This window comes from Saimiri boliviensis, chromosome 4 (assembly GCF_048565385.1).
Source record: "Saimiri boliviensis isolate mSaiBol1 chromosome 4, mSaiBol1.pri, whole genome shotgun sequence".
Classification (NCBI taxonomy): Eukaryota; Metazoa; Chordata; class Mammalia; order Primates; family Cebidae; genus Saimiri; species Saimiri boliviensis.
Genome location: NC_133452.1, coordinates 145,353,876 through 145,362,180, shown reverse-complemented (window position 1 = coordinate 145,362,180; position 8,305 = coordinate 145,353,876).

The window sequence follows — 8,305 nt, the reverse complement described above, 5'->3', positions numbered from 1 at the left end:
CCCCTCGGTAAGCTGAAGGTAGAGTGTTGTTGAAATGTGCACATATCAAGAGGTGAAATAAAAAGAGTTGGGCAGATTTTATGGAGTGTTTCCACTGTTTGGGAAAGAACAAAATGCATACATATATGAGCTACAAAACAGGAATGATATACTCGTGGTGGTTCTGCATATCGTTTGAATGTTCTAATAATTTCCATTTAAAGTTGTCATTGTTCCGTTTAAAGATGAGTGGGAAGATTCAAATACATTCATACACAGAAATAAATGAAGAAATATTAACACTAATTCCAAAAGAAATTAAAAAAAAAGTAATACAAGAGAACTGCTTGAACCTGGGAGGTGGAGGCTGCAGTGAGCTGAGATTATGCCACTGCACTCCAACCTGGGTGACAGAGTGAGACTCTACCTTTAAAAAAAATTAGATATATATAATTATATATATGGGCCAAACTTCATGTGTATGCACGTGCAGTTACAAATACTATATTGTGCTTGAGCAAATGAGAAACATCTGTGAAGTGAGCTGCTGCTTCTTCTAGTTAGAATGTGCCAGGCTTTGGGAATGCAAAAATAAAAGCTATCATCTCTGCCTAAGGACTTTACAGGTTATCAAGGGATTTGGACGAGCAACTCAACCCTCAGAGAAGAGACTGGTGAGAACACAGGGACCGGGCATAGCAGACCGGCATCTCAGTGTGAGCTAGATGGTGTCTCATTTAACCCTGGGCACCAACCACCCTCTAACATAGTCCTGGGCACAAAGTAGGCACTCAATCAACAAGAGGAATAAATTAAATTCAGAGTAGCTTCCCGGAGGAGGTGACTTGTTAACTGGAAGTCCAGTATGTGGGTTTTTGTCTGCACACATCATCATGCAGTTGTAAATACACCGGCCAAGGAGAGACCCGGCTGACCCATCTCTTCGGAAGGCAGTTTTTGTGTCCAAAATCAGTGGTGTAGGCTGGGCATGATGGCTCACACCTGCAATCCCAGCACTTTGGGGAGCAGAGGTGGGCAGATCGCTTGAGCCCAGGGGTTGGAGATCAGCCTGGGCAACAATAGTGAGACTCCATCTTTACAAAAGTAAAAAATGTGGCTCAGCATGGTGGTGCACACCTGTTGTTTCAGCTATTCAGAAGGCCGAGGTGGGAGGATCACTTGAGCCTGGGATGATGAAGCTGTCGTGAGCTGTGGTAGTGCCACTTTCTCCAACCTGGGTGACAGGGTAAGGTTGTTGGTGGTGTGCGCCTGTGGTCCCCACTCTGAAGGAGGCTGAGGTGGGAGGATCGCTTGAGTTTAGGAGTTGGAATCTAGCTTTGGCAACATAAGTGAGACCTTGTTTCTATTAAAAAAAGAACAAAACCAAAACACTGGGGCCCATTCCTGCCTTACGTGTTATGCATAGGATCCGCGAGGATAGTGTGTAATTTGACATTATAAATTTTATGACTAAAAATTAGAAGTCTTTGTGTATTCCTTACACAGATGTAATGTCTTTCCCCTCCTTCCTTTTGCTAATTCATCCATATAACCTCTTTTTTTTTCCATGCATTTTATATTTCTTTGCCACAAAAGACTGAACGACCTTCACCCCTGGAAGAAAAACTTATTTATCAAGTCCCCCCACCTTTTGTTTTGTTTTGTTTTCAGGTGGCCCCAGGACTCCTGGAAGATGATATGTGGCAATAACTCACCCAGAGCCACCAAAGCACTTCACCTGCCCTGCCTGTAGCGCTTCTGCTTGATGTCACTGCTATTTGTATATTAATTAGACTGGGGGGTTCTCCGAGAGTGGCTTGTGTCTTCCTGACCCCTGTGTCTCCCCCGGGACCCAGCACAGTGTCAGCCACCCCGGAGCAGCAAAATAAATGGGACTGGTTGAATCAATAAACTAAGGCCAGCTAACTGCTCTCAAGCGCCTTTAATTATGGTCTTTGGTGCCCTCTTACTGCTTCATCTTATTTATCACGCTTTTCCTGATACCTTTTAATATAGAATGCAGACACGAACACGTGTGCATGCACACACACGCACGCTGGCTTAATATATGCACAGTGGAAGCTGAATAAAAGATCTCACTGGGACACTTCCACACTTGTTAAGACAGTTCCAAAAACACATTAAAAAAATGATGGATTGTGCCGTCCCGGCTCCTTGTTCATTTTAGCACGATAGAATTTCTTGATAGTGTCTGATTTCAGAGCACACCTGTAGACCTGGTGACAGCCTGGGCTCCTGGGTGGGTTTGGAAAAGCGCTTATTTGTTCTAAAGCTAAAATTCAGCTGCAAGTTTTTACATGTTGTTTAGCGGCAGCAGCTGATGCAAAGCTTTGTCAACACAGAACTTCTCACACTTCGGGTTTCAACTACAGTAAGTGGATTACTATGTAAGACTGGCACTGGGTTTTTGGCGTTGAAAATGAACGAAGTAGCTTGGAGAAATTAAAACTCATGCTCTTTATCTTCTTTTGAGTTACAATCTTTTAATTTTAAGAATTTTTAGAATTTGGGCCACGTTTTGCTTTTCTACAGCACTTTGGAGTTTCCTCGTTCCAGCCAGCACGCTCGGATAGAAATGGAAAGCACCCAGTGCTTGTTTTGGTGAAGCGATCATCTTTCCCGGGGAGGGAAGTGTCCTTGCCTGGAGTCTGAAAAGCTAATCTCGCCACGCTCCAGTTTGCTGTGCCAGAAGTGCCAGGCTTTGCTTTGCAGCCCCCTGTCCCAGGCCCACATGGCTTTTGTAGCTGGCATATCCCTTTGTCTTTTTGCTGTGCCCCTGGTTGCCCATCCTTGACAAAACATCCTGTTCTCAGTGAAAGACCCAGGGAAACTCTGCTCACTATACCAGGTCCCTCCCAATGTTACACGCTTTTGTGGATGATAACCCCTTTTGCACAATTTTTCATACAACCGGCAAGGAAAAAAAAAATCTCTCTCTGCACATACCATGGCTTAGGCAGCTATGAGCCTCAAAAATAAGATAGAAACCAGAGCGTGAGGCAAGATTAAAAAAGAAGGCACTGCTTAAAATCGAAGCGAACAAGACTTTCACACTGTGAATGGGACGAGCTACATGCAAGAAAACCGCTGATTGTAATGTGGCCTTTGTGCTGTGATTTCCTACGGTTATTATGACAAGTATACATTTTTTAGACATTTACATCTTAGTAAGTATTTTTAGAGTTTATTATATGCTTATTTCTATTCAGGACTTAATTTTTTTTTTTTTTTTTTTTGAGATGGAGTCTTATTCTGTCGCCTAGGCTGGAGTGCAGTGGCGTGATCTCGGCTCACTGCAACCTCCGGGTTCAAGCAGTTCTCCTGCCTCAGCCTCCTGAGTAGCTGGGATTACAGGCGTGTGCTGCCATGCCTGGCTAATTTTTTTTTGTATTTTTAGTAGACATGGGGTTTCACCATTTGGCCAGATTGGTTTCGAACTCCTCATCTTATGATCCACTCACCTTGGCCTCCCAAAGTGCTGGGATTATAGGAATGAGCCACCACACCCAGCCCTAAAGACTTCATTTTTTAAGAGCAGTTTTAGGTTCACAGAAGAATTAAGAGGAAGGTGGAGAGAGTTCCCTGTCCCTCACCTCTGGTCCCCTGCCTCCCACCCCTTTATAACAACCCTCACCAGAATGGCACATGTGTTACAATCAATCAATCTATATCTATGTGTCATTATCACCCCAAGTCCACAGTTTACATGAGGGTTCACGTTTGCTGCTATATCTATATTTTTTGAAACAGGGCTTTGCTTTGTTGCCTAGGCTGGAGTGCAGTGGCATGAACACAGCTCACTGCAGTCTCAACCTCTCAGGCTCTAGTGATTCTCCACCTCAACTTCCCAAGCAGCTGGGACCTCAGGCACACACCACCATGCTGGGTTAATTTTTGTATTTTTGTAGAGACGGGGTTTGGCCAGGCTGGTCTTGAACTCCTGGACTCAAGCGATCTGCCCACTTTGGCCTCCCAAAGCGCTGAGATTACAGGCGTGAGCTACAGTGCCCGGCCTATATTTTTTTATGTACACGATCAACCTTTAACCAGAAATAAGTAGGTTACAAATGAAGAAACTGAGGCGTATAGAAGTGAAGTAATTCTGTACACAGACACCACTAGAAACTAAGCCTCTGGGTGCTTCACACACTTTCAGGACTAAAGAAATTATGGTCTTTTCTTAGCTTTAGGAAGCAGCTCTTCTTAAACGGGATTGACCACCAATAGTGCATAATCTTGTCACCATGGGCAAACAGAAGGGGCCTGAGCCTCTGGGGGAGCCGAAAGGGAGGACGAAGTTAAGAATATCACTCCCAGCACTGTCAAAGGAGAAAGACATTGTATTTAGCGAACATGAACATGCTGGTCACTGAAAAAAGTTTATTCACCATTCAGTGAGAGACATTCTATCAGCCTCTATCTAATGCATCCTATCAGATGAAGCAAGCTCCAGCGTCATTCAATTCCTTTCACTTGGGTTTGGTGTGTCACACACGTCTGGCTAAAAAAATTCTGCTTCATTAGTACACAGCAGGTGGAGAGGGGGCGTCCTAGCTGTTGGACAAGAAAACTATACTCAGTGGAAAAGTTTGTCTTTTGCTCTAAAATTAAGGCCATGGCTTTCTAGTTTGTCAATCTGGCTCTTTAATGTGTCAGCACCAACTGACTCCCAGGTGAACTAGGCTTGATGGAGTTTCTGTGAGACTAAGCGAGAGACCTTCAACTCGTGATGATCTCCTCGAGTGTGGTCGTCTGAGTTCCAGCTGATTCCACCAGCTCACCTGCTTCATGACGTGGTGTGAAAAGACATCTGATTAGAGGGTCCACGGAAACAACACCCTCCCCACCAGCAGTTTCCATTTGAAGAGACTGTTATCATCTAGTCTAATCTCTGCCCCATTAGTAGAGGTCCTATGGGACCTAGTGGTCACCTAAGCCAGCAGTGAGCTTGTGACCTCAAACTTTATTCTCTTTGGGATAACTCTAATTGTTAAATTTTGTCTTTATTTATTAAGTTGAAATTTTTAGTCTGTAAGGTCATTTCTCTAGAGAAATGAAACAGAGTAAATCTATTTCACCCACATGAACAGCTTTTGAAATATTAGACGTGTAGGAATTATATACAAGACACAAACAGTTTCTTACGGTGAATTTCTCTTTTCCCTAACCATTTAAGGACTGTTCAGTTTAAGAGAAGAATGTGACTGGGTGACTTTTGTATTGGAGGCAGACGGTTAAATCTGACTGAAACAAGAGCTGAGTTTAAGTGTTTTAACCTTCCATTAGGTGGTGCCTGTCAGGAACTGTGAAGGTTCTGAGATTTTACCCTATTTTCAAAGTGAACGAGTGAGCCTGCCACAGTTTCAAGATGCTGGCAGAAGACACGAGACTCCTGGTTTAGGGATAAAGGACAGTTTACTACTTCCAGCAACAGCAGTAGCCTGAGTACCACCATTTTCTTGTACTGCTTCTCCAAGCCCCAGTTTCCACGGGGCAGGCAAGCAGGGCCAGGTGACAATTCCACAAACAGGGTGTGTTACAGGAGAGGAGCCCTGAGTTTAGGTAACCCCAATCTTTTATTATCGGCGGTAAGTAAACCTGCCAACCTTTGCCTGGGGGAAGACATCTTTATTATACCGGCCGGCAAACAAACCAGCCGTTTGCTCCAGAGGAAAGCACTACCTCTATTTTCAAAGGCTGTTCTCCATGCCAACATCCTTGCAAAGGATGGAGCAGAGTCAGTGCTTCTGCTTGCAAGAAAATCAGAAACAAGAGACCCCTGGAGAACTGCCTCCCATTAGCAGCCACCTTTGACTTTATTTCAACTCTTCAATACAATCTTTAAGTCGCTTAAACCACTGCACTTATTTTTATAAACCTCCTACCAAACCAAAACTTCATGCCAAAAGATAAAGGAGCTAGAAAGAAAAAAGGGGAAGGTGAGAGCTGAATTAATTCATTATTTTCCTACTAAATTTTATTTACAATTTCCTCTGGTAAGTTCTTTTCATTCACATCCAAGAGGTTATTTCTCCTCCATATAATGCAGAATGCTAGAAGTTGATTTCTAACAATGCATGAATTCAAATGAAAGAGTATTATGGACTATATGAAAGCTAGAAGTTTTATATGACAAAAGGTAAAACATGCTATTAAAAGTCAGGTGAGAGACTTGAATAAAACTTTATGACTTTTTAAAATAGCCCAAAGATTAATATCCAGATGATTGCTCCTGTGTTATTTACTGCAAAACAAACAAACAAAAACACACACACACACAAAAATCCAGCAAGCCAATAGAAAAAGGACAGAGGATCTGAATAATTCTAGAAAGTGAAATAGAATGACTGGTATTTTTTTTTTTTTTTTTTTTTTTTTGAGACGGAGTTTCGCTCTTGTTACCCAGGCTGGAGTGCAATGGCGTGATTTCGGCTCACCGCAACCTCCGCCTCCTGGGTTCAAGCAATTCTCCTGCCTCAGCCTCCTGAGTAGCTGGGATTACAGGCATGCACCACCACGCCCAGCTAATTTTTTGTATTTTTAGTAGAGACGGGTTTTCACGATGTTGACCAGGATGGTCTCGATCTCTTGATCTCATGATCCACCCGCCTCTGCCTCCCAAAGTGCTGGGATTACAGGTGTGAGCCACTGTGCCCGGCCGAATGACTGGTATTCTTATGGAGAAATGTTTAACCTCAAGCACTCCTCAGATAAAAGCAAGTTTAGAGAATGAGCTAGCCTCAATATATTGGTAAAGATGTGAAAGATTGGTAATAGCCAGTATTGGTGAGAAGGTTAAAATAAACACTTTCTTTTTGTTTTTGTTTAATTTAATTTTTTAAACTTTTATTTTAGGTTCTAGGGTACATGTGAAGGTTTGTTACATAGGTAAACATATGTCAGGAATGTTTGTGGTATAGATTATTTCATCACCCAGCTATTAATCCCAGTACCTAATAGTTACTTTTTCTGCTCCTCTCCCTCCTCCCACCCTTCCCCCCTCAAGTAGACCCCGGTGTCTGTTGTTTACTTCTGTATGTTCGTAAGTTCTTGCCATTTGGCTCCCACTTATAAGTGAGAACATGCAGTATTTGGTTTTCTGATCCTGCATCAGTTTGCTGAAGATGATAACTTCTAGCTCCATCCATGTTCCCACAAAAGATATGATCTCATTCTTTTTTATGGCTGCATAGTATTCCATGGTGTATATATACATTTTCTTTACCCAATCTGTCATTGATGGGCATTCATGTTGATTCCATGTGAAATAAGCATGTTCAATGTGTGTATGGGGGTGTAATGGAGATTGATATAGCCTTTTGGGAGGCCAACTTCTTAGTTGAACCTCATGAGAGTGCTAATTTAATATTTCTGGTAATGGTAAACTACTGGAAATAATTTGAGTGGCTATCAATAGGGGAATGGCTATAGTATGTCCATAATATAAATTATAGCCATACAGCTTTTTTCTTTTTCCTTACATTTCCTTTGACAGACTTTTAAAAAAGTATGTATATATGTATGTATTTATTTATTTATTTTGAGACAGAGTTTCACTGTTGTTACCCAGACTGGAGTGCAATGGCACGATCTTGGCTCACCGCAAACTCCACCTCCTGGGTTCAGGCAATTCTCCTGCCTCAGCCTCCCGAGTAGCTGGGACTACAGGCGTGCGCCACCATGGCCAGCTAATTTTTGTATTTTTAGTAGAGACGGGGTTTCACCTTGTTGACCAGGATGGTCTCGATCTCTTGACCTCATGATCTACCCACCTCGGCCTCCCAAAGTGCTGGGATTACAGGCGTGAGCCACCACGCCCAGCCAAAAGTATGTATTTATTATTATTATTATTATTTTTAGACACAGGATCCCACTCTGGTGCCGAGGCTGGGGTGCAGTGGTGTGGTCATAGCTCACCGTAAGCTCAAACCCGTAGGCTCAAGCAATGCTCCCATCTTAGCCTCCTGAATAGCTGGGACTATAGGCATGCACAATCATGACTCGCAACTTTTTTTTTTCCACTTTTTATACAGATAGAGTCTTTCTGTGTTGCTCAGGCTGGTCTCAAACTCCTGGCCTCAAGTAATCCTCCCATCTCAGCCTCCCAAGGTACTGAGCCACCATAGCTGGCTGCCTTGGAGCCTTAAAAAGAACGTAGTCCATTTATTGATATTAAATAATCTCTGAAAAATATTGTTTATCAATAAAAGGAAGTTTTATTAACAGTATTTGTAATTTTTAAAAAATCCAAAATATATTTCTGCATGTAAATGTGTAGATTTATTAAAAGAGATGGAAGACACAC